The sequence below is a fragment of the Meriones unguiculatus genome, chromosome 2, assembly GCF_030254825.1.
Source record: "Meriones unguiculatus strain TT.TT164.6M chromosome 2, Bangor_MerUng_6.1, whole genome shotgun sequence".
Classification (NCBI taxonomy): domain Eukaryota; kingdom Metazoa; phylum Chordata; class Mammalia; order Rodentia; family Muridae; genus Meriones; species Meriones unguiculatus.
Window position 1 is genome coordinate 137345453 of NC_083350.1, and position 27504 is coordinate 137372956.

Sequence of the window (27504 nt, forward strand, 5' to 3'; positions counted from 1 at the left end):
GGGAGGATATGCTGGGTGCCAAGCCTTGTGTGTACTCCCAGCGTTCATGGGATGGGGAGTTGGGGAGAACAGAGGACCCTGAAGGAGCTGTAGCTGCCCTTCTCTTGGGGCCTCCAGTTTATCTGTTGTTCAAGAAAAGGCTTACTTGAATAAGACTATCATCTATAGTTAATCATCTGAGGAAATATGTTATAAATTGAGGTATGGCACTAGTGTTGATAGAGGCTGAAGGAACACACACACACACACACACACACACGCATGCACACAGACATACACCTACACACACACAGCCTGATGGCGGAAATGCAAGGTAGCAGCCTCCCAAACAAAAAGCTTTTTGTTTCAAAATTGCTTTCTAGTCTGGAACATTTATTTATGACTAGCTTGTTAAGTTGATGAGTAATACCATGATCAAATGTACCTGTGAAGTTTGTCCTAAAACCCAGGCTGCACAGTACAGCCTCCTAGGCTCTCCTTTTGAGCTTCTGGTAGTTAGATTGTGTTGATGGTGTTTTTCTCTCCATCCTGATCTCCACTTATTGTTCCCCTTCCACTGTTCCATCACCAACGCTGAATGGACTGCACCCCATGTCTCTGTCTCCAGGAAGGATCTTTGACTTTCTGAACATCAGTTTCAGATATTTAGTGGGATGGCTGACAGAAGACAAACATTTCAGGGTCTTGTTTCTGAGGGAGGGCGAGGGGGAGGACACAAACGGCATCGATGCCAGGCTCTGATCTTGTGCCGCCGAAGTCTGGAAGGGCCGCTCTGAGAGGATTCCTTTCCAGGTTTCCTGGAAGGACCAGCCCAAGTGGTCAGATTTCAGTGTGTGACTGGGAGCACTTGGGGACAACTTCTTTTCTATGGCTGGTACTTATCTCTGTGCTAAACATAAGTGAGATGGTGGTGTGTGATAGCAGTGCTTGGTGTTAAATATTAGTTCAGAAAGTGAGGAGGCTGGGGAGTAAGCCTGCAAGCGTGTGTGTATCTGTACTGTTTATATCCATATCTGCACCTACAAGTTTGTCTGCCAACTATGTATCATGTATGTATGTATGTATGTGTATAATATATCATGTATTTGCAGTCTGTCTATCATCTGTTCATCCATTTATACATCTATCTATCGGTCATCTGTCTATATCTCAATTTGGTGTGTGTGATGACTGAGTTTTATGCTTTACTGGGATTCGAATTTTCTCTGTGCTGGTAGCAGTTCAAGACCATACTTAAAAACAAAACAAAACAAAACAAAAGAAACAGAATGATCATAGGACATATATGAGATGTTAAAAGATGATTGGGAACTGGAGCTCATTGGTTACAAACATGTACTGCTTTGACAGAGGACCCAGGTTCAGTTTCTAGCATCCACACTGGGTAGCTGACAACAATTTGAAAATTCTAGTTCCAGAGGATCTGATGGCTACTTCTGGCCTTCACGGGGACCCGCGCTCACGTACACACACATACTTATACATGATGCATACACATAGTTAAGAGGAGAATAACTCTAAAAGTTCATTCTGTTAGAAAAACCATACTTCTTACTAATGCTTTTACAGTGAGTTTGGAGGTAGAGTTTGAAGGAACACACACACACACACACATACACACACACACACACAGCCTGATGGCCGAAATGCAAGGTAGCAGCCTCCCAAACAAAAATCTTTTTGTTTGAATATTGCTTTCTAGTCTGGAACATTTATTTATGACTAGCTTGTTAAGTGGATGAGTAATACCATGATCTCCCATGCCAGATATAGGTTTATGGAAGCATTAGGCAGGAGACTCAAAAGGTCAGGGTGAGTCCGGACTAAGTTATGAGACCATGTCCCAAAGAGAAAAACTAAAAATTATCCTCTAAATTAAAATTCTAAGAATTACTAAATATTTGCATTTTTAGAAGTTTTAAAACTATATGCACTATTTTTTACTTTTACTGTTAGAAGGAAAAGAAGTAGGTAAGGTGAAGGACTGGGTACTGCAGTGAAGTGCACCATTAGCCTAGGAACTGAGAAAGAAGCAAAGACGATTAACTGCTCTCAGGCTTGAACTTGAGGTGAAGTGAACCCTTGCTAGGATAGCTCAAGAACCCATCTCTATTTTCCATCCTGTGGTTAGGAATGTCACAATTTTAGTGTGTGATTTAGGTGGTGGTTCTTCTCTTGTGACCTCTGGTTAGGTGTCTTTAAAGGTCAAGGGCTGGCAACAGATCCAGCACTATCATGTAACATGCCTATGAAAATGTGCGTATGTTGTATGTAGTATGTATGGACAACTTCACAGGCTTCTTACTGCATAAGGAAGGAGCTAGTTAGCATTTCTGCTTTGCAGATCAGTCTGAAATTTTATTTGTCCTAGGCCGCACTGACAAGAGAGTACAACCCAGACTTGAACTCACAACCCTTTGACATCAGATACTTCATGGCTGTAGTTCATTGTCTCACTGAAAGAGTGGAGGGGCTCACTCCTCAGCTCAGTTGTGCGGTGGCCTAATCCTACTATTTCTGGTGTATCCTGAAACTCCTTTTTCTAAAATGGAAGAATCATACTAACAAGCTGGGGTTCCTCTGTGTTGTTGACATGTTTTATTTCTCCTCCTCTCCCTTTTAAAACGGTAGGAAAGGGCTCTTTTGTTGCTTACAAATAATGTAAAGAAAGAAAGAAAAAAGGAAGAAGGAAGAAAGGAAAGAAAGAAAGAAAGAAAGAAAGAAAGAAAGAAAGAAAGAAAGAAAGAAAGAAAGAAAGAAAGAAAGGCTGCTGGTGTGTCCTTTAATATGCTCCACATGACCTAAAGATAAAAACCCAGCCAAAATATCTTGGTATTCTGGAAAGTTTGTTGGTTAGGTCAATCAAATAACCTTGACACTCTTCTACATTTCTGAGTACGCGAAAACCTCATTAATTTTCAGAAAGTACACTGGGGCTGAACCTGACCTTTCAAAGTGCGTTAGAAGGAAGAATACACCAAACAATTGCAGAGCATAAACAGAAATTTGAGAAGTTGGTTGAAAAGCTTCTGTGCTTAGGTGCCTTCAGGTATCTTAAAGTGTTGTGTGTTTGTTCCTATTGATATGCTAATGAGAACTAATTTTTTTTAATATGGGATGTTTTCTTCTGCATGTACTTGGTCATTAATCAGTGCCAATTTTTTTCTATGTCCATAGTGTCAACAGCTTTGCATCTAAAGTAGCCAAAGCTGGCAAGTCCTTTGCTGAACTGTCATGTCAAGGTTTGACCTGTTTTGGAGACTTGGAAATAATTAGCTGCTTATGCTGCAGATGCATGACCCTTAGAGAAAACGTGGCTAAGTCTCAGGACAGATGCCTTTAATATTATGCATCAAGTTGTGGTTTACCTCTCTCAGTGGGGTGAGGTAGCCTTGTGGAGTCTGAAGGCTTACAAACTGAGTCATCTAAAAATGGAATAGAGATTTGTGAGAACCTTCTGGGTTTTTAATGACATATGCAGTAGGGGAGAGGTCGTGAGCCACCCTTGATTGGAAAGCAGAATGAGGATTTCAAATATTGGAACACACATTCTCTTGGAAGCACAGTCATTTGTTTATGGACTGGACCCTCCTCACTCCACATGTGGCCTGCCATCTATCGGCATGCCTGTCATCATCTAGAAGATGGTTAGAAATGCAGTCGCCCAGGCCCTCTCAAAGCTGTTTATTGGAACCTACTTTTCAAGAAGATGCCCTAGGTGGTTTCTCTGTCCATTTCCATACTGGAGGCAAGAAGTGGAGAAATTTTCCTAGCCCTGAGAACTAGACATGGCTTGACTGCTCAGTCCCTTTTCTAGAGAAAGAGAAATGCCCATCTAGGGCATGAATCATTAGATCTGTTGACAGTTGATTTTCCTGGCAATTAAGGGCATTAATTTGCTGTCCAGTCCTGGTTGGCTTGTGCCCCAGATGGTTAAGTCACACTTCTGAGTAAGGGATGAGGAGGAGACAAGTCATCTCAACTCTGGCAATAAGCAGGATACTTGCCCTGAGTTTTGTGGACCTTAGATGGAGAGTAGAGCTGGACCAGAGACATTGGCTGACAGGGCGCAATGGGTTTTACCCTCCCAACCCTTATAAATTCAACAATTGTCCTACCCTGCATCCTTCAAGATATGCCAGAACTTTAACTAGTGTTGTGTTTTGAACTCAAATGGATTAAAAAAAAAAACATAGATGCGAGAATAAATGAATAGTTTTTGTTTTGTTTTGTTTTTTATAGTCCAGGTCCTTTATTTCTTTTGTACTTTAGGCCATGAACTTGTATGGAATGGGCTCCAGCAGTTCAGGCTCCTTTCCTGTTAGTCCTCACAAAGTGTGGTCCTCTGTGGGGCATAGGCTGGTGCTTCAACTGAACCCAGGTGCCCTTCTCTCTGGCCTCCTTCTCCTGATTGTTTCTTTCATGTGACTGTTAGAGCTCGGCCTGCTCCTTAAGGCAGTGTGCACAGTTAAGGAGCAGATCCCACATCCTGGGGAGATCAGGCCAGGCCTCCCCACAGCTCCCTCTGGGGCTGAGAGTGAAGACGCTGTCTGTGCTGTAGTAATGTCTAATTTATGGTTCTGTCCAGCAGCTGGCTCTTCCATGGTCTTTGTCACAAGCACCAGGCTGAACTAAATCACACAAAGAAAACTTCCTTCAGAGGTTATAAAAGTCAGATATTTCATTTGTCTGGGATTTCTCTGAAGATTTCTTGGTCAGTTCTCTATCAGGCTTCCTCTGACCCAACTCTTTTTCTTTTTCTTTTTTCTTTTTCCTTTTTCTCCCTTTCTTTCCTTCCGAGATTGGGTTTCTCTTTGTAGCCTTGGCTGTCCTGGACTCACTTTGTAGACCAGGCTGGCCTCAAACTCACAATGATCTGCCTGCCTCTGCCTCCCTCATCTGCCCCCGTTCATAATGAGCTTCTGAATGAAGCTCTCTCCGTATCTTAAAGCACAGCCTTCCTTATCGTGTTTGTCTCACATTTATTGGACATTCTTATTCAACTTACATGATTGTTGGGAATGTAAAGCATAGTGTGCATAAGGCATGTATGAGGAAGACAAAGCTGTCCAGTGGTTGTTAGTTATTGCTGTGGGGGGAGAGCAGAGGACTAGCACTTAAGGGCACAAACACTGTGGTCATGGTTCTACTGAAGACAGTAGAATGCTGACTACACTTCACTGGACCCCAAGCCTATGGCACTTTGGAGTTCCCGACCTCCAAATCTTGAGAAGTCAACATCTGTTGTTCAGTCTCACGGCTTAAGACACTGTTGTCTTACATGTTTTGTAACTCTTCCACATGTTCCCCAGAAATGCATCGGATATGTTTTTTGAGGAGAAAGGGATAGGCTTTCTTTTTTTTAATTAATTTTTTATTTTTTTATATTAATTACAGGTTTTTTTTTTTTACTTTGTATCCCAGCTGTAGCCCCCTCCCTCTTTTCCTCCTAATCCTACCTTCCCTTCCTCATCTCTCCCCTGACTCTCTCTAAGTCTACTGAAGAGGGAGGTCCTCTTTCCCTTCATCTGACCCTAGCTTACCAGGTCTCACCAGGACTGGCTGCAATGTCCTCCTCTGTGGGCTAGCTAGGCTGCTACTCCCATGGGGGGTGGGGAGGTCAGAGAGCTAGCCACAGAATTCATGCCAGAGACAGTCCCTGTTCCCCTTACTAGGGAACCCACTTGGATACTGAGCTGCCATGGGCTATGTCCGAGCAGGGGTTCTAGATTATCTCCATGCGTGATCCCTGGTTGGAGAGTCAGTCTCAGAACAGGCCCCTAGGCCCAGATATATTTGGTCCTTGTGGAACTCCTGTTCTCTCCAGGTCTTACTAACGCTCTCTTCTTTCATATGATTCCCTTCACTCTGCCCAAAGTTTGGCCTTGAGTCTCAGCATCTGCTTTGATACACTGCTAGGTAGAGTCTTTCAGAGGCCCTCTATGGTAGATTCCTATCCTGCTTCTCAATTTCTCCTACATCCAAGGTCCATCCCATTTGTCTTTCTAAATGAGGATCGATCATCTTATCCCAGGTCCTCCTTCTTGATTAGCTTGCTTTTTTAGGTGTACAGATTTTAGTATGTTTTTATCCTGTCTTATAGGTCTAGTGTCCACTTATAAGTGAGTATACACTGTGTGTGTCTTTCTGCTTCTGGGATAACTCAAGACGATCTTTTCTAGTTCCCACCATTTGCCTGCAAATTTCATGATTTCCTTGTTTTTAATTGCTGAGTAGTATTCCATTGTGTAAATGTACCACAACTTCTGTATCCATTCCTCAACTGAGGGACATCTGGGTTGTTTCCAGGTTCTGGCTATTATGTATAAAGCTGCTAAAAATATGGTTAAACAAATGTCCTAGTTGTGTACTTGAGCATATTTTGGATATATGCCTAGGAGTAGTATAGCTGGATCTTGGGAAGCGCTATTCCTAATTGTCTGAGAAAGCACCAGATTGATTTCCAAAGTGGTTGTACAAGTTTATATTCCCACCAGCAATGGAGGAGGGTTCCCCTTTCTTCACAACCTCTCCAGCATGTGTTGTCACTTGAGTTTTTGATCTTAGCCATTCTGATGGGCATAAGGTGAAATCTCCGGGTGGTTTTGATTTGCATTTCCCTGATGGCTAAGGATGTTGAGCATTTCTTTAAGTGTTTTTCTGCCATTCTATATTGCTCTATTGAGAATTCTCTGTTTAGCTCAGTATCCCATTTTTTAATTGGGTTACTTGATTTGTTGCTTTTTAACTTCTTGAGTTCTTTATATATACTGGAAATTAGCCCTCTGTCAGATACAATATTGGTGAAGATCCTTTCCCAGTCTGTAGGGTGTCGTTTTGTTTTGATGACAGTGTAGATTGCATTTGGCAGAATGGTCATTTTCACTATGTTAATCCGTGAGCACAGGAGATCTTTCCATCTTCTGATATCTTCTTCAATTTATTTCTTCAGAGACTTGAAGTTTTTCTCAAACAGGTCTTTCACTTGCTTGGTTAGAGTCACACCAAGGTACTTTATGTTATTAGTGGCTATTGTGAAAGGTGTTTCCCTAGTTTCTTTCTCTGCCCTTTTGTCTTTGGTATAAAGGACGGCTTCTGATTTTTTTTTTTTTTGAGTTGATTTTGTATCCATCCACTTTGCTGGAGGTGTTTACCATCTGAAGGAGTTCTCTGGTTGGATTTTTGGGGTCGCTCATGTATACTATCATATCATCTGTGAAGTGATACTTTGGCTTCTTCCTTTCCGATTTGTATCCCCTTGATCTCCTTTAGTTGTCTTATTGCTCTAGCTAGGACTTCACGTACTATGTTGAAGAGATATGGAGACAGTGGGCAGCCTTACCTTGAGGGACAGGCTCTCTAAAAGCTACATAAAGCCTTCTTGCTTTGGGAGCAGATCAGCCTGTTGTCTCTGAGTTAATAACTCTTAAGCCACACAGGGAAGAAAAGCACCTTAGAATAGTGCCTCCAGAAGATCTTGGTACCATTGGCAGCTTCAGCTCAACTGTGAGTGTAGGCCCCCAGGGGAGTAAATCATGCTTTTATGAATTACTTTCAAATATCCAGAAGGAAATACATTTGTTCCCATCCAAAATGGAAGAGAAATGGAGTGATTATGGGAATATTAGAAATATAGAGGCAGAAAATGATTTTGACATTTTTGTTGTCTTGATTTAGCAGCGTCCTAGACAGGCGGTTTGGGGACAATGTGTCTAAAAGGCGCGGATCAAGGCTAAGCACTCTACTGTGTGATATTGCCTCTTGGGACTTCAGAGCCAGACTCCTCTAGACCCCAGATAATTACTTTATGCCCAGGGCTGCAGGATCGTTGTGAAACCATTCCAGCACCCCTAGCTGATGCCATTTCTGTGTGAATGTCTCCTTCTTGTGAGGAATCTTTATCAATTATCTACTGCTGTCCATACTATTGTCACATCATTTCAAGGTCTGTTAAAGGGACATGCTTTGTCCCAACTGACAATGGCTCTTAACTTTCTTACAGGCGCTAAGCACTACTTCTAAAAACAAACATGATACATAATTTTTAAATAGAATTAAACTATTAGATCACTGCTTGAAAATCCTGATTGCTCTGCTGGAAATTCTGGCATCATCTCAGTATTTTTTGTTTTCTCTTGAAAGAGCAAAGTAGCTTATATATTACATGGCATTTTTGTTGCCCATCTCATCAAGAGGTCTTCTTTTGGGGGAATAGTGGGAGACTGCAAAACCAACAATATGTTTGACATCTAGGTTGCCATCCTTAATGGATTTTTCTCTGTATATTATGAAACAGTTAGTGTGATCTCAATTTAAAATTGGTTTAAAGATAATAGTTACGGAAGGACAGACTTACAATGTTCTGTGTCTTCCTGTGGTTGCTTGGTGTGGAAAGGTGTGCCCCCAGGAGCAAAAGTATTCTATTACTGTTCTTTTTTGGAAGAATAAGCAAGAGACTAAATAATACATACATGCTTGTGCTCAAGGAAAGGAACTGGGTTTATGTGGATTTACTTGCTATCAGCTGCAAGAAGTAGCCTTGAACTGTTGTCCCCTGAGGATGAATAAACCCTACGGAGGGTCTTCTCTGAGAGATGAATAGAAACCATAGAGCTTCATCCAATTTCTAGATCATCGATCTTCCTTTCTCGGGTCCTGGGCATGATCTGGGCAGCAGGCCTTTTTACCCAGGAAGAAGACTGAGTCTGCACAGGTGCCAAGCTATATCTTTGTACATCTCCCTTCTGGGAAGTCATTTCCCCAGGTCTTCTTGGTATTGGAAAGACCATGGCTTTCCTCTCCACCCTCATTACTGTCTAATGAAGGGTGAACAAAGATACAGGCTTTTTGTCTGTAACATCAGATCTCTGATCTTTCATCCTCACCCCCAGCTTTCTTCAAACCTACTTGAAATTCCTCCCGATTGCTGCCTCCACTGCTCCTGTGGATTCTGTTTTATGTTGTTCTGTTTTGTTTTAGAGGGATCCACGTGGGGCTGGAGACATGGGTCAGCTGTTAAGGGCACAAGGGCTCATTCCCAGTGCCCATATCAGGCAGCACAACTACCTGTAACTCCAGCTCCAGGGGCCCTGACACCTTTTTTTCTGGCTTCTGCAGACGCCTACACTCACATGTACATACCTACACACCAGTACACATAATTTAAAAATATCATTTTAAAAAAGATCTTTGTTACATGTTCTCTTGGAAAAAAAAAAAAGGTAATGAGTCACCCACTTGGCTGATTCCCTTGTAGGTATGAGCAGCTAAGTGTCATCCTAATGGAGTCAAAACAGAAGGAGTTCTTTGGCTTTGGCACTCATTTCTCTTGAGTTCAGTGTAGCCTGATGACCTCTCAGCCGAGGGCTAGGAAATTTTGGGGAATGTGACTTAAAATCTAGGTAGGACCCAGACATGACTTAGAAACAGTCTAGCTTCCAGCAAGAAGAGTGATGTTGTGTACTGTGTATTTGGTGCTTGAGTTGGGGTGACTTATCTTTTTTTTTCCTTTTCTGCTCAAGTGTACAAGGAAATAAATGAAATGTTATGACCTCAGAAACCAAGTAGAAGACACCTAGGAGACCATCATGTCCTGTACTTGAGTCCATCCCCAAGACCAGCTCATTCTACTTCTTTTTTTTCTTTTGCTTTTTTAAATTAAATTTTTATTTTTTATATTAATTACAGTTTACTCAATTTGTATCCCAGCTGTAGCCCTCTCCTTCGTTCCCTCCAAATACCACTCTCCTTCCCTTATCTCCTCCCATGCCCCTCTCCGAATCCACTGATAAGGGAGGTCCTCCTCTCCTTTCATCTGACCCTAGCTTATCAGGTCTCATCAGGACTGGCTGCATTTTCCTCCTCTGTAGCCTGGTAAGGCTGCTCCCCCATCACGGGCAGATAATCAAAGAGTGAGCCACTGAGTTCATGTCAGAGATAGTCCCTGTTCACCTTACTAGGGAACCCACTTGGATATTGAGTTGCCACGGGCTACATCTGAGCAGGTGTTCTAGGTTATCTAGGTTATATCTGTGAATGGTCCTTGGTTGGAATATTAGTCTCAGAAAAGACCCCTATGCCAAGATTGTTTGGTTCTGTTGCTCTCCTTGTGGAGCTCCAGTCCTCTCCAGGTCTTACTATCTCCCCCTTCTTTCATAGATTACCTGCACTCTACCCAAAGTTTGGTTATGAGTCTCAGCATCTGCTTTGTTAGGAAGAGCTCTTCCTCAAGATCCAGCTATACCACTCGTAGGCATATATCCAAAATATGCTTAACTATACAACAAGGACATTTCCTCAGCTATGTTCATAGCAGCTTTGTTCATGATCAATAGGACCTGGAAACAATCCAGAAGTCCCTCAGCGGAGGAATGGATACAGAAATTGTGGTACATTTACACAATGGAATACTACTCAGCATTTAAAAACAAGGAAATCATGAAATTTTCAGGCAAATGGTGGAAACTAGAGAAGATTATCCTGAATGAAGTATCCCACAAGCAGAAAGACACACATGGTATATACTCACTTATAAGTGGATATTAGACATATAATATAGGATATACATACTAAAATCTGTACACCTAAAGAAGCTAAGCAAGAAGGAAGACCCTCGGTAAGATGATCAATCCTCACTCAGAAAGACAAATGGGATGGACATTGGAAGAGGGAGAAAACAGGAAACAAAACAGAAGCCTACCACAGAGGGCCTCTGAAAGACTCTACCCAACAGCATATCATTCTATTTCTTAATAGCTCTTGGTTTTCCTTGCTGTCTTCAGTGTCAGGGCAATGGAAATCTCGCATCTGAAGGCCTGCAGTGGCCTGTGTACTGATATTCCCTGCTGGCCCCTGCTTTCCTACTGTGCAGCCAGTGGTGTCACATAACACTGCTTATTTGGTCCTATATCCATTCTGTCCAAAGCCCCTCAAGTGATGCCCCATCTGGTCAAGACCATTCAAGGCCCACCTTCTCAGCCTGTGTCTGGAGCTACTTTGCTGTTTGTTGTCCCCGTCTGAGATCCAGACATGTCTCTTTTAACATGGCAAGATCAGTTCTCTCTCCTCTACCTCATTACCCTCTGCCTACTTCTGGAACGTTCTCTTCTTATGATCTCCATGGCACTTCCTTTAAAAACCTCTTCTTGTCCTCTAGGAAACTCCAGATCCTGCTTTAGCTCTTAGCTCCCATGGTCCCCAACCTTTCACAATGTTAAGTAAGAGTCTATGAGGGTGTGGGCTTGTCTGCTCTTCCCACAGTACTGTTGTAGCTGGACAGAGTAAGTGGAAGAATGGAGTTGGTACGTGGCTTGCATACTGAGTGTGTATGGGAACAGATGCATTCAGATGATCAGAGATTTCATTGTGGCTCAGATCTCTGATGAGTGAGAAGGTTATATAACACTTTTTTCAACAGTTTTCTGCATAAATTATAAAATGATTGTTCTGGATTCACAAGAGAAGGTATTTATCTACGCATAGTGACTAGGGTCTCATAGATTGCTGAGTGTTGAAGACCATCAAACACAACTCCTTTGTATCTGATCCTTCACCCCTCTGGAGGCTCCTCCTCCAGACACCCTGCCATGTGCTTGTCCCTCGTTCCATGCTGCTTAAATGTCATTTTACTAGAGAAGCATGCCCTGACGGTCTCAATGACGGTGACACCACCCAATCTTCTGTCTGTTTCTGTGCTTACTGTGCTCCTTAGCCCCCCCACCCTGCTCCTGGTAGTACTCATTGCCATCTGCCATTCATTCATGCATTCATTCAGTCTTCATTCCACTCTCTGCTAGACTGTACTTAAAGATAAGGTTTCTGTTTAATGAGTGCTCTGTCCTTTGTACCGAGAACAATCATAAACATCTGGGTGACACTGAAAGAGTGTTGTCCAAATGAGAGGATGATTATGGTGAAGAAAATGTAATATTTTGTGTTTATTTCTTTAAGGAAGAAGAAGGGAAAAGGACCCGTGTTTTCACTCTCTGATGTGTGCTTCCTATTTATTTATTATAATTGCTATTTATTTCTCATATTTGAGTTCCCTGGGGTTTTCTCTTCTTGTTGAGCACCTTGATGGTTGGAGTGGGAGTGATGGTTAAGTTTCTACCCTACAAGAATGTGTTCTTTATTTCAACTCTTGAGCCTTCTTTAAAGCTCATTAGTAGGGCTGGGGAGACACTTGAGCTAATAGAGTGTTTGTCGCACAAACACGAGGATCAAAGTTGAAGCCCAGCACACTTCCCCAGCATACACACAAGAGCCAGACTTGGTGGCCCATGCTTAGAACTCGAGTGCTGGTGGGCAGAGACAGGCAGACTTGGGGGCTTCCTGGAACAGTGAGCATCAGGTTCGCCGAGAGACTTCATTTCCAACAAGGCAGAGAAGTAGCAACAGAACATGCTATGGTTTCCATATGCTCCCAATGGGTGTTTGCACCTCTGCACGCACAAACAGACTCATTCAACTTCTCTAAAAACCCTGGGCTTTTGATTCCGCTGCTTCTGGATCTCTCTCACATATCACACACCTAATATTCGCCTACAACTACCCACTTTTCTGCGTGGCGAAAGCTAACTGCACACTCATCTACACAAAAATAAATAAATAAATAAATAAATAAATAAATAAATAAATAAATAAACTTCAGGCTGTTTTTATGCCCAAATAGCAGTTTATCCTTTCCTTATTAAGTGTCAGCCTGGCTTGCTGTTGCGTTCAGTTCTCCTCCAGAAAAGATGCAATATATAAAGGAAAGGGCTGGTGATCACAAGCCAGGAACGGCAGAGCTCATTAAGTGCTTGGAAAATGGGGCCTGGGCTCTGGCCAGAATGCCAAACAAAGAGGCATAAGCTCTTTCCCCAACTGACAAGCTGCTGAGCAACGGAAGAATGGAAATCATTTGGGTGAGTGAAAGGGGGGAAGAAATCAGATGGAACCGTATACAATGAAGACATATCCCCAACCTCATGAGGGCTGATACACATCAGCTGAACCGTAACCATGGAAATCACTGTCTCTCCAGCCCGGAGAGGAAGTCATTACCTCCTAAAACAGGATGGAAAGACAGATTCAGGGACAGCGTGGCTGGCGTTGGAGCCTGGGCCACACCATATGCCAAGTGCACAAATGAAGCTTCAGTCTCTGTAACTCCTGAGTACCTTGGTCGCCTACGAGCGTGCTGTAAGTCAGAGTTCAGGATTTTCATTCAAAAGAAAAAAAATAGCATCCATACTCTTGACAAGGTGATCAGTCCTGAACCAACTTGGCACGTCTGTTATAATTAAATGAGGGTGGTTTCAGGCAGGAGGAATCAGTTCAGAAAAAAATGTGACTTTCTTAAGGATGTGAGAAAAGATAACTTAAGGAAATTGTACTTAAGCAGGTTAAACAATGATTGATCTTAGAGGGACTGCATATTGAATCCATGTTCATGAGATTTGCCTTGTGACTGTCTCAGTTCTGAGCGTTGCAAAAATGCGTAGTGAGGCCCCATCATAGAATACTTAGCCAAAATGAGCTCATCAATAACTTCTTTCTTGCCTGAAAGCGTTGTCAGCATCTAAATGGCCATATGTCTCTGTCAAAAACTGCTGCATTAGGGAAGAAGGAGAGTGAACACACACACACACATGCACCTCAGCTATCATGACCACCCCAAACCTCTATCTAGCCATAATATTGTTTTGCACTATTTAATAGCCTATAAGGAGTATGGAGAGGGCTGTGTGGGGGACACACTGAGTGAGGTTCTGAACACGTATAAGGCTCTAGTCAATATCTAAACACACACACACACACACACACACACACACACACACACACACAATTTTTTTTTTTAAAGAAAATTGCCAGACTCTATAGGTCAACCGAGTACATTGGACCACCCACAAAGGGCTGTGTATTCATAGTTTCCTGGATGTGAAAGCACAAAATGAGCATTAAAACTGCTGTGATTGTATGGAGGAGAATTCAGAGAGGTAAGATCTGGGCATTGTAGGAGTTTGTTTTTCTTTTCATGAGAGGGAAACACAGAGAGAAGATGAGAAACAACAAAATTATTTCTAGAAAGAGGTAACATTTAAGAGCTGGATTACACAATAGGAAGCAAGAAGGAAGCGTGTTTGAAAGGCTCATGTCTTCTCAGACCAGATGTGTTGAAAAGCTTTCCTTGTGACCTGCTTGAGTAGAATTCTAGGGGAAAGGAGCTGCCTCTTTTTTCGTTTCTGGTGCTTGAGAGCGAACCCAGAGTCTCATGAATGCTAGACCAACGTTCCCCCAGGGGAGCCGTAACTCAGCCCAGCATGGGCTGACTCTTTTATATTGTTGGAAGAGGAGCAGCATCTGAACTCACGGGTACCTTAGTAAACGTCAAACAACCTCTCAGCAGCTGACTCAGGTAAAAGAGTATACCAGGACTGAGATTAGATCAAAAGGAAAAGCACCAGGACTCCCACTGCCACACATACCACACACTTGGGAGAGCAGGCAAAAGTTAGAAGGGCTATTGTGATTGCTGTATGCAAAGCAGGCACCTGCTCAAGAGGGCCCCCAACTGCCTATAGAGTCCATAAAACCTGCAGGGCGGAGGCTCTCTTCTAAGGGCACATGGACAGGCACCGGGAATGTCCTTAGTATGCTCTTCATCACTCTATACTCTCTCCTTTGGTACATGTTGGGATTTCATGTGAGTAGGTGGGGCCTTGTGACCATTTAATTATTGTGGGGCTCCATCAGACTTTTTCTCCACGCAGTTGAGGTTATCAATACCCTGGAACATAGTAGCTGTTTGATAAGGATTGGTGTTTGGGTTTTTTTTTTTTTTATGATAAAGTTACTGCTTCTAGCCCTTTTGGCTAAGAACAGACGTAGTGTCTGTTGTCATCCGTTCAAGTGCTAAAACTGATTCTTCATTTGGATAGCATCAGTGTCTGTTCGCTCTGCCAGGGCCCTGTCTTGGATTGTAACACATCCTTCCTAGCTATTATATCTCCTCGCTCTGCTCTTGTTATGGCAGTGATTTCATATGGCTTGGTCTGGACCACCCTCCTGTGTTGAGAAGCCTTGGCCGGGCATCTTGTGGGCTGCTCCTTGGTGGTTATTTTTCTTGTGATGGTACTTGGCTTGAGGGAGGACAAGTGTGGAAGCAGCATGCTGTTCTCATTCTGTTCTGTTGAGGTTCAAATTATCAACATGACTGCCATGGGGATGGGACGTTGTCCTGGCTCAGACAGTATCTGTCCAGGTTCCCTGATGCATTTATCTTCATTCTAGAGCATGCTTTGGAAGGTTGTTTTTGCTGTAGGCCACACTGAAAGAGTGAGAGCTGTATTCTCCCTGGAGGGCAAAGAATCTCCTTAAGTTGTATAGATTTTTAACTTTATCACTCTCATTTATTAACTCAGTCATTTATTCCTGCAGCTTGGACCCATGGGCACTCTGCTTTATTCTCTGGGTTATACTCAAACACTGTATTATTTATTTTGTTGCTCAAATTCTTCTAGTTCTAGTTAACTCAGTTACCAGTTTTCTTTTCTTTTTAATACAATAGATATCTATTCACCAATACCAATAACACTAATCAAAATATTAATCTCTGCCATACTAAATTACCATTTAAAACACATTAAAAGCATAATGTAATAAGGATTTTAGGGCCTTTCCTGAGGAACAAAACCACACTACATATGATTATGTGGACAGTCATGAGATACACATGTGCTTCAAAGTAAATGAGTGCTATCAAACAGATTAAATATGTATTGAAACGAGAGACCTTTTTTTTTCCTTCTTCAGTTTCAAAAGATAGGGTCTTCCTAAATTGCCCAGGCTAGTTTCAAATTCCTCACCTGGGGCTCCAGGTTGGCACTACCATGCCCATGTGAACAACTTTTTAAGTGAAGTGTGTAACTCATTTTAATAACTACTTCTAATAGGTAAAATAGGTTTTTCTATTTTTTCTAAGTAAAACTTGAATATAACGCGTAGTCTCTTTTTTTTCCATTAGACTTAAGAGATCTCATTAAATGACAAATAAGTAAGAAAAAGCCTTACAATAAACATAGCAATTCTGAAGTGCCAATATAGATTAAGATACCTGATCATCTAAAGTGAGTATATATACATATGGAATCCTTTCCTATTTACCAAGTGTTTTTAATAACTTTAAGTGCACACTCGTTTATATAGACATATGTACATGTGCACAGGCAGACACGTGTGTGGATGTATAACATCCTATTTATTTGTTTGTGTAACTTCAGGTAGCAAAGCAGTGCATTTAAGATGGAAATAGGAAAAACCATTAACTCCCTAAGCTTTGGGGATTGTTGCCTGTATAGTAACTTTCAAATGACATCAAGGTTTGTGAGACTTCAAAGAAAAATTAATAAATTTTGGTCCAAAATAAAAATCTGGGAGTCAAAATAAAATTCCAATCACTAGAGAAAAGTTCCAGTGGTGATTAAAGATAATCTTTTATCCACCAATATGAGGTTTTCCTTCCCTAAAGGACATAATAAAAACTCTAATTATGTGTATCTAAAAGTAAAATGCCCAAAGTATAAATATAGTTCATATTTGGTAAATTCTGACTTTAATTGTGTTGGTAAACTAATTCTCAGATTGGCAAGGAACTGTTGCTAGGGTAAGGAAAGAGGCAGAAAAACCTACACTTTTCTCTTTTAATTCCTGTTTAAGAGAAAAGGTGTTCTCCCTACAACTTCTCAGCATAAAGGAGGTTTTAAAGACTACATAATTTCAGAAATCACACTAATCCATATGGTTATCGACATCAAATGGATGTCAGACTTCAAAAATAGTTATAGGGTAAAATCAAACAGTAACAAAAATTATGCACTGAGCACACGTGGAGCCATAACAAGAAAATAATTTGGGGATAATTACAGATGTCACATTCAAAAGATGGTGAAAGCCATAAAAGGCAAACACTCCTTTAAATAAATCTTATTTAATAGTATTAAAGGAATGGGAATGTATGGTTCATGTCTTTATGGACTGGTTTTGCCTCAGTGCAAATGTATATTTCAAAACCAAACAAGACAACAAAAAGAAAGACAAGAAAATGTCTTGTGTTCCTCAACAGGAGCAATTTCCAAAGCCTTTCACAGTGTTGACAAATTCTTCCTTTCCTCCTTCTTGGAGAGACTCTCTTTCTTCGCAGCCCATTCAAGGCTCTCATGGCTCTGTACATGGCTGCTCTATGTACAGAGACTCTGGATAGAGACTGCTAGACCTAGTGAGAAGACCATAGTGGGTTCCACACCCAGTTGCCTTCCCCTGGCTCAGGACAATGACTTCATCTGCATCAACCACTGTTGATCATCTGTGTGCAGTGGAAATGGAAGTTCTGTGCTTGACCACATCCCTCGGGACACCAAGAACAGTCTCTTCAGTAATGGAATCTAATGATGAAGTAGCTTCATCATAGAGAATGACTGGGGGGTTTCCTTCAGAGTGGCTCTTGCAATGTGCTCCTCTCTGCTTTTCTCATCCTGATAGCTTGAGTCCTCATTCCCCTACTTGTGTGTCATGTCCATGTGGCATTCAAAGAATTGCTTCATGAAGGCTAGCTAATTTTGCTACTGCATGTACTTCCTCCGGTGAAGCATTAATGTTTCCACATAAGAGGCTGTGGTAGATAGTGATAAGAAAGAGGGCCGCATCCTGAGGTACTACCCCAACCGCCCTCCAAAGACTTTCCAGGCACACATCTTGTATATTTTGACCAGCAAGGTTAATGCTGCCTTTTTGAGGCTCTTAGAAGCAAAACAGCAGCCTCACTGTTGTGCTTTTCCCTGACCCACTACCTCCTACAATGACCACTTTCTTTCCTGCAGGAACTTCAAAAGATACTTCACTAAGGACTTCTGTCCTTCAATGTACTCAAAATGCACATTATCAAAGGCTGCCGTGGCTGTCTGTGGTGTTATGTGAAGGGAAGAGGCCATCACTTTGTCTTTTATCCGCGTGTCTACTTTGAGCGGAGTAAACAAGGTGTGCCTATCTATGAGTCCTTGTCTTGTTTCTCTCTGTAGATTTCCCAGGAAGTTAAGGGGTAATGAAAGTTGAAAGAGCAGTCAGTTCACCATTACTAGATCTTCCACAGTATGGGCACCTGCCACAATTCCCTGACTGACAAGCACCATTATAGCTGTTAACCCGACACTGAAAACAGTACTCTGGCCAAAGTTTAGCATAGCCAGAGTAGAGCTATTGTTCAATGAAGCAGTCCCATAGGTCTTCAAAAATCCATCCTATTTCTGTGCGTCATATTTTTCATTATTAAAATACTTCACCGTTTCGTAATTCAGCAGTGAGTCAATAGCAGCGTTACCTGCATCGTTATCTGCTTTGTTCATTTCTACTCTAAATCTAGTTCTCCACTCGTGTAACTGCAACCATGAATGCTGTATATGCACCAAGTGTTCCCAAGGTTAAAAATGCAAACTGGACACCACATTTATAATACAAAACACTACTGACAAGGGTCATCTCAAACATAATAGGGAAAAGATGAAATACTAAAGCTCTGAGGACAAAACTAATACCCCTTGTGTCCCTGTCCATAGCCTTAGATAAAGCTCCTGTCTGCTCAGATGGAAATCCAGATCCAAGCTGCGAAGATGGAGAAATACATTTTGGCTATTCTTCGGACTGAATTTTGGGCTACTTTGTCCAATCCTGTGTTTTGAACTTCATTGAAAAAGGCAGCTCTGGCTCTTGATACACCATAGCCAATCAGAACTGCTGTTGCCATGGTTGCAACTGAATTTGGTGCATCACTCAGGTTCAGCATGTTTCCCGGCATCTGGGTGGGGCTGTCTACAGCATATTTAAACATGAAAGGAACCACAATTTTCATGGCCTTTGCACCACCCAAAAATCCCAGGGAGACGACAGCTCTGGCTCATAGATCAGGCCTGTCTTTGGCCCACACATAAGAAAGCATCACTTTAATGTTTGTTTGTTTGTTTGTTTGTTTGTTTGTTTTGGTATCAATGTATTTTAAACCTTTCTTCTGGGTCTGTGTGGAGCCCTGCTCCTGCGTGCCCATGTTCTCTTTTCTATCAATGGCCATGCCAGGAGAGCCTTTGTAGCATCTAGTAACTGTCTTGACTTGTCTTTTCCCCACCTCTGCCATGTAGTATTTCTTAGTGACTGTGTAGTCTGGTATATTCCAGCACTTCCTGACGCTCTGTGCTGATGCGACCTCCACCGCGGGCCTGAGTCGCAGATAGAGACTAGAGGCCAAGTCAGAACTGCTGAATGCTTGCGCTTTTCCAAAGCAGCCCCCGCAGCTGCCCAGGGCCAAGAATGTATGGCGAGCAGCGCCATCTTGCCATCTTGCCATCTTGAGCGAGGAAAAAGGAACCGAGAGAGGAGGATTGTGGGAAACTGAGTTCTTTTTTTTTTAAACTAAGTGTACTTCTCCCCCCTCTTTTCTCTCTCCCTCTTTTCACCTTTTCTCCCTTCCTTTGTCTATCCTTCTTTCATCCTTCTTTTCCTCCCTCATTTTTTTTGGCCTTTCTGCCAACCTCTGAGGAGCAGGTGTCCCTTATGAGGAAGCAGGCCACTCTGCTGAGATTCTAGAGTGGCTTGTTGCAGGGTTGAGCCTACACATGGCTTCCAGAACCCAGTTCTAGGAGTGGAAATAGCAGAATGTGGGGTCAGGAACCCATACTTTGTGCCTAACAAACTGTCTGGGACATTCCAGCAAACACTGAAGTCTGAGAATTTGAAAACTGTTCAAGTGTTTGAGGTCTAGAGTCTGGTAACAGAAGAAAGCAAACTCGGGTGATTTTCAGCTTGAATTTATCATATGTTGTTCCAAAATAAAATATTTACAAGCCACTTTAAACCCAAATAATTGGCTTTCTTTTTAATAAAAACACGGTAGGCCCGGCAGTGGTGGCTCACACCTTTGATCCCAGCGCTCAGGTGGCAGAGGCAGAGACAGGCTTATCTCTGAGTTTGAGTCCAGCCTGGTCTACAGAGTGAGTTCCAGGACAGCCAGGGCTACACAGAGAAAACCTGCCTTAAACTAACAAAAACAAACAAAACCAACTCCAAAACAAAACAAAACAAAACAACAGTAGATCTTGACAATCTGTTGATGTAGAAGGGTAAGTGTGTCTGCTGAGCATGGGCTCTGGACCTGGAGTTATAGGTGTTTGTGAGCCACCTGATGTAGGCACTGGGAACTGATTTTGGGTCCTCTGCAAGAGCAGTGAACTACTGAGCCCATCTCCTCAGCCCCCTATTTTACTTTTTAAATTAAAAGCATTTTTAAATTAAAACCCAACCTACAGTGATTTTTATTGTATACAATTAGCATTGATTGATCCGATTTATTCTTTGGCAGTGTCGTATGGATAGAGTGGATTTTCATCCTTTTTACTCCCCATTATTCTGTCTGGTTCCCCCTTTTTTCCCCTGAAATCCTTCATCCTAGAAACCCCCTCTCATACTTTCATGGTCTTTTTTTCTATATGTGTACGACTCACAGAGTTTTAAATTTCTTAATGTACTCTTTGTATATAAAGAATCCTTAGGTAGACGTGATCCACACTAAGTAAATTGTGTTTTAAATTGACTCTGTGGCATTTAGGATGGCATTGGTAACTATGCCTTCAGGTTTGTTCTTTGTTAAGTGTTTTCTAATAAGCATTAAGATCAACGCAAATTTACTGAGACAGAAATGTTAGTCCAAGTATTACCTACAATGCTTGCTCAGTAACCTCTCCTGAGGGATGTTTCGAAGGGTCGACTATTCCATGTGGCTTCTCCATCCTGCTTGGTGGAGGGTATGTTGAGTGGGTCTAGGTTGGAGAAGGCTAAGGGTGAGCTTAGGACTCTATGAAAATCACCATGGCCCAGCTCATGCTGGCCCCTGTTCCAGCAAGATCTCACAATCTCTAACATGTAGGACACCCCAGACCGTGGAGATTCGTCAACTACCCACTCTCAAGGAGCTTTCCTCTCGGAGCTTTATCTGCCTCAGAAGAGGACTGCTTGCTCATTTTACATCAATTTCTTTTAAAAAACTACTTATCTTTGTTTTTTGTGCCTGGGTATTTTACCTGCATGTGTGCCTGTGCGCCGTGTCTGGTGCAGTGTCTGTGGAGGCCAGAAGAGGCCGTCCATCCTCTGGAACTCAAGTTACATTTGTTGACTGCCAGGTGGGTGCTGAGAACTGCATCCAGGTATACTGCAGTAGCAGAGCGTACTCTTAACTGCTGGGCCATCTCTCCAGCCTCAGTTTCTTTGTTTTCTTAAGGGCAAAATATCCTTATGCCACCATGAAGAAAGGGGCATAGGAAGAACCTTGTGACCAAAGACCAGAAGACTAGTCTTCTACTGGCTTCAACTGGACTGCTGGGTTATTTTCCAGAATTACTTCAGCTGAGACTGGCTCCTCTGGGACTCATTGGTATACATGCAAAATCAGTTTGCATAGGGGTGGTGCTTTGAATTAAAATGTCTCCCGTAGGCTCACAGGAAGTGGCACTATAGGAGGTGTGGCCTTGTTGGAGGAAGTGTGTTGTTCGGGGTGGGCTTTGAGGTTCGGATGCTCAAGTCAGGCCTCCTGGCTCTCTCTCTTCTTGCTGCCTGAGGATCCAGATGTAGAACTCTCATCCCCTCTCCAGACTCACATCTGCATGCATGCTGTCATGCTTCCCACCATGATGTTAATGGACTAAACCTCTGAAACTGTAAGCCAGCCAACTAAATGTTTTCCTCTATAAGAGTTGTCTTGGTCATGGTGTCTCTTCACAGCAATAAAAACTCTAGCTTAGGCAGTAGTCATTTGTGATACACCAGTTCCTATACTACTGCAAGTGAAGCATTTGGGAATGTTTTTAGGGAGCTAGCAGGGAACCTTGTGGGAGAAATGAGGATTGGCTAAAGCAACTCAAAGTCTCCTTCTAGGTGAACTAGTGAGAAAGAGACAAAAACCACAGCTGCCCTCTCAGATATCAGCAGAAGCCCAGGATTAGGGCAGAGCCTCAGAATGGACCATAGCTGGACTTTACCTTCCAGTCATGGAAGAGCCTAGAGGCACATCTTTCTTGCCAAGCACTGCAATGCTCCACCAAGGAGGACTACCCTTGGCTGGTAGCATGGCACCTGGATGCAGGCGCTGGTTGTGGAATACTGGAAGAAACAGAGACAGTGCTAGACATGGAGAATTTCACAGTTTCACACATGAGCTTTTCATGTGTGATATAACAAGCTGTCAACAAAGGTTTGTGAAATGAGGGCAGCTCTAAAGACAAAGAAAGATGAGCAGTGCCAGGGAAGCATGGGGAGAGAGAATAGTGGTCAGAGCTGTTAGCCGAGTCAGACCTAGAGCAAAAATTTATTTTTTGTCTTTGTGACAGTTTATATAGCATTTTTTTTCACTTTCCTAACATAAAATCTGGGCTAATAATAGCCTACTTCATTATAAGATTCATAGGCAACTCTTGTAAACAACCAAGCTATGTAATAGTAAACATTTAACCAGTGCCAGTTAAAAAAAGACAGTAATGCTATTTCAACAAGCCAAGCTTTCCTTTTGATAAATACCATGGCTTTAGAAAATCGAAGGATTCATGGCTTTGCTAAAGAAAGTAGAATGTCATATTCATCCATCTGGGCACGTCACCTGTCTTTGTATTGGAAGAGGCTCCTGCAGCTTAGAACTAAAAGAAGAAAATGCGAAGCTTTGCCCATGTGATAGCTAAATAATCCTTCGGTGGTTGACCGGAAATAGAAGGTGTGGAGGGGAAGAGCCACCAAATGACTACATCTTGTTCATTCTGCCATAGAATAGTAATCACAGGGAGAGGGGGATCTGATGAAGCTAGAGCCCTGGAGGTGCATGGCTCCTATTCCACACAAATAGTACCATCCTCTACTTCATGAGAATGGCTTCTGTCCTGTCTGCTCATGGGAGGAGCAGAGGTTCAGGGAACATCATCAGTTCCTGTTTTGTTTTGGCTTGTGATCACCAGAACACTGGATTCCGATGGCATCTTAAAGTTCTCCCTTTGGATGAGTCTGTAGTTCGCTAAGTTTCAAGAAGTGTATCAAAGGGCAGGCGGTTCACCTCTGCAGTTGAACTTTCCCTGGCGTGGCACTCCTGCCTGTGTAAATCCGGGAAGACACTACCACAAGGACATAGACAGTGGCTGAGAAGTATTCAGACTACATTTCTGTTCTTGTGGGAGAACTGTGTTGTGGGAACTAAGGAGCCGAGGTTGTATTAGAAGTCTTCCTGACTCCAAGCTCTAGAATCAACTATGGCATCATAATCCCTGAGATTGGAAGCTCAGCTTCAAGCTGCTGACATGTTTCTGGTGTCCGCCTGAATACTCAAGAGTGTGGTTTCCTTAGGCTCCCTCACCTCTGCTTCCTTTTTTCTCAGAAACTGCCTTCTGTTCTTCCCATGGCTTCCTCTCTCTAGACATCGTGGACTCTGCCGTATTCTCACCAGGAGCTCTTGACCTCTAGCTGCTGGTAAAGGCTGGCTAATGTCTCTGTTTTACCTAAGGAACTCTGGGGAGGGGAAGGGGGAAGTATGAGATTGCCCTGGCCTCCTGCAGCCATATTGCTCTTTACAAAGCCAGCTCAGATTCTCGCTCACTTTTGATGGACACAGGCTCTAAAGCCCTGCAGTGACCCTCACATGTTAGATGAGTAAACTACTCCCAGAGAGGAAAAGCCTTACAGACTGCTGGGACTAATGCAGCTGCAATGGAGTCCAGAGGTCCCTGGGCAAGCTCCTCATCCCAGCCAGGGGTCCACCACACATGACTGTCTACAACAGTAGCAGGGCTGTTCAAACTGGAAAAAAAGGAGAGTTTGTTTTTAAGACACACTAGAGAATCAGGCCTAGCCTGCTGGGTTTGCTGGCCTTGAATAAGTATCCTGTGTGCTTGGTATCATTTATGTCTGTGAAACGTAGAAAAATAAAAATAAAAGCTTCTGTAAGATACCTCAAAATTGGCTGCTAAGTTTCCCTGAAAGCTTTCTTGTGTATCTGGAAATACTGACAGAGATTCTGTCCTCAGATCCTGGGTACACTTGACTGACATCCTCTATCTGTCAGACAGAGCTGTGACCTGGAAATGAGCCGTAAAATGTATGTCACTGCACTGCAGAGGTGCCTGTGGGCCCAATTTCTGGGGAGATTTTCAGAGCTGTTAAGCCAGGTTTTGACTTAGCTCTGTGGTTGTACAGCACAGGGTGCTTTGAAGATGGAGTTTAGGTGAGGGCCGCAACAACCCAAAGCCGGGGAAGGAGATAGGAAATCAGAAAAACAAGTGCCAGTCTTAAAAAGGAACTCACGGCTGGGAATATAGCTCAGTTCCCAGCAAGTGTGAACCTCTGGGTTCCGTCCCCAGGGCAAGAGAATGGCTAGAGATAGCAGGTGCTCCATCGGGAGGTCACACCTGTTTGGGGGAGAGGACGTGTTTAGTTACAGCACAGTACCAGGGCGTTTTGAAATGAGAGGCCTTAAGTCAGCAAGAAAATAACCATGAGACTTTGGGTTTCAAACGAGGGTACTATTCACTGGATGAAACTTTCCTGCAAAACAAAAGGAAACAAAAATCCACTTTTCCAGTCTTAGTTATTTGGACAGGGTTGTTTATGGATTTTAGTTCACAGTGATAGGGATACAAATAAAAAGTGCAGTTTTAACCTCTGTCAGACAATCTGGTTCACCAAAGAAATGACAGTTGCCCTTATAGTGTATATAAAAGCATATATCTATATCTGTATATTTCTCTTCATCTATATGCGTCATTGAGAAAATTTTACTATGCGCTGTACCGTGTATGATGAATACAACTGATATGAAAAAGGATGTACACTGTCAAGTGTTGGCAATGTCAGGAAGGAACTGGAACGCTCGCTGATCGCTGGTAAGAGTTACCAGCAGTGTGTGTGTGTGTGTGTGTTACCACACACTACAGGTGGTGTGGGAAATACTTGGGTACTTTTCCACGCTGCATGACCTGTTCCATCTGTGGACGTTTGTTCAGAAGAAATAAAATACTTAACTATTGTGAGGATTCTGGGTCATTTCACAAAACAGCCAAAAATTGGAGATGATCTAGTTGTCTAACAGCTGGAGAACAATAGATCTTTATACATCTATACATCAGGTGACTACTCAGCAATGAAACAAATCCTATGTCATTATTCTAAGTGAAAGAAGCTAGTTTCCAAAGACCCTCAGTGGTTCCATCAATATTGTATTCTAGAGAAGACAGGACTGTAAGCCTAGAGAGAGGATTATTGAAGTTAGTATTTAGGAGGGATTTAGCTACAGAAAGGCAGCAGAGAACATTTGATAGCTGTTTGTTATGACTATATAAATTTATTAACACTCATCAAGCTGTCTACTTACAAGGGACGGATTTTAGTACATAAAAGTTACACCTCCAGGGCAAAGATGAGGTGAGCACTTGCTGCTATGGCTGAGAACTCAATTCCCAGTGCCTGTGTCAGGCAGCTCACAATGGTCTAGAACTCCAATTTCCAGGGATTCGACACTCTCACCTGACCTCCATAGGAACCTACACTCATATACATATACATTCACAGATACAAAATTAAAAATAATTGAAAGTCTTTAAAATTAAACTTTGTATTAAAAAAGAAACCCGATGGTGAGTGCTCTCTGTCACAAACAACTCCACATTTGGCTAAGGCTGAGGATCTGGCTTGCTTCCATGTATGTGGACCTATCTGCATTGCCCACGTGGCATGCTGGGGTTGGCTACCCAGAGGCTATTTAAGCTGTGGGCTGGCTTTCCCCGGGGTCCAATGATTGTTCAAGGTTCCTGAATAAACTGCATTGAAAAAAAAAAAGAAAGAAATTTGGAAAGTGCTTTATGGAATAAACAAACAAGTAGCCATTTTATCTGCCTAGCCTTTCAACAAAATAGTAATACAAATACTAACTGGTTGTGTTTACTCACTGGAGCAGAGATGTGAGGGAAGTGTTACCCTGCCCTGGCCACATTCAGTCCTGCACCATTTTGCCTTAGGAAGAGGCATTTTGCTCTAGACTTGGTGGAGTCTTTGACCTCCCCTTCCCTACTCTAGAGGTGAAGTGACTGGTCTTCCCCCAATCTGAGCAACCCAATCAAAGTAAGGGGTGGGGGATGCCTGGCAGGATCCACTTCCTTGCCAAGTTTGTAATGCTATCCGACCTCTTTCTTCTTGGTCCTATGCTTTCCTGTGGCTTTTTAGTCTAGGAATTTGGTGGGTTTGGGACAGTTCCTTTCTAGAGGGGTAACGGTGGGGTGTGATGACAGTGATGGTGAGGGGTAACGGTGGGGCTTGATGCTGTTGGGAAATAAAGCATGGCTCCTGAAGGCTTTCCCCTCAGGCTTCACGGAGGGGTCTTCTAAGTGGTCCAGGGCAGATGAGGTGATGATCAGAATACAAGCACACTGGCCCACAGTGAAAGATGTTCCTCTAGTTACTGAACATGATGGCGGGAAAGGGAGAATTGAACCATTTAGGACCATCTTAGAATTTCCCCCAGTCTTGCCTGCCACGGACCTTCCAAATTTGGATGTTCACAGGAGCAGGTAATGCTGTGTGAAATGGCCAGTCCCTCAGCCCCAAGGAGGCAGCTACTGCTTATTTCCTGCTAATTGTTGCTATGGAAACTGTGGTCCAGTGTTGCTAGGTCTTAGGATTTTTTTTTTTTTTTGAGAGGAGCCAGATTTCACATAAAATTCCCACATTATTAAATTTGAGTTTGAAATTGAAAAGAGATGCAGAGACATCTCCTGTCCATGTCTCTCCCTCTTTACCCCCCAATTATTGTTAGGATCAAACAAAATCGTCCAGCAGAATTTGCCTTGGAGGACTTTAGCTGGGACCTGGGCCCTAACACCTAGGGAGGGTCTGCAACATTGAAGAATGTCTCCTTGCTGCTGGAACTTTGACAGAATGGGGCTTTCTTTGTAGGAAAATTTTGTACACACTTCTGATGTGTTCATTCCTTACCCCTGTCTGGTATTGCCTTCCCATCATTCTGACAGACAAAAATGCTCCAAATTTGCAAAGAATTCCCAGGAAATTTATTCTCTTGCCCTGAAGTTTTCCACACAGCCCCCTGCATCAGTATAGACAGTAGCCTCATACTGAAGAATACACCTGTATTTCCTTTGCTGGGAATAGTCTTAAGCCAAATATGTCACTTTTATCTCCTTGTGAAATCTTTGTGTCACTCTTCATTCTCTGTGATTTCAGTGGGCTTTGTTTGAATGGATGCATCTGGCCTTTGCCATGTTTTGGTCTCAGTGGGTTTTGTCTGGGTGACTGCACCTAGTCTTTGCCTGCAGCTGGATCAGAAAGGGTGCGGCTGCTGAAGGATTACCTAGAGACTTAGAGACAGTGATGCATCTCTAGCCTTTGAGGGTGATAACAGCCTTGACTCATAGCTGATATTCTGTCCTGAGGCTCTCCCCAGGA

General features: G+C 42.8%; 1 protein-coding gene and 1 pseudogene across 7 annotated transcripts in view; one reads left to right on the top strand and one right to left on the bottom strand.

The window, feature by feature from the left end:
• The window catches only part of Tnik (TRAF2 and NCK interacting kinase), a 427262-nt gene that overhangs the window by 113656 nt on the left and 286102 nt on the right, over window positions 1-27504 (top strand). The window lies entirely within an intron of this gene.
• Window positions 17098-19356, bottom strand: LOC110553680 (iron-sulfur clusters transporter ABCB7, mitochondrial-like; annotated as a pseudogene).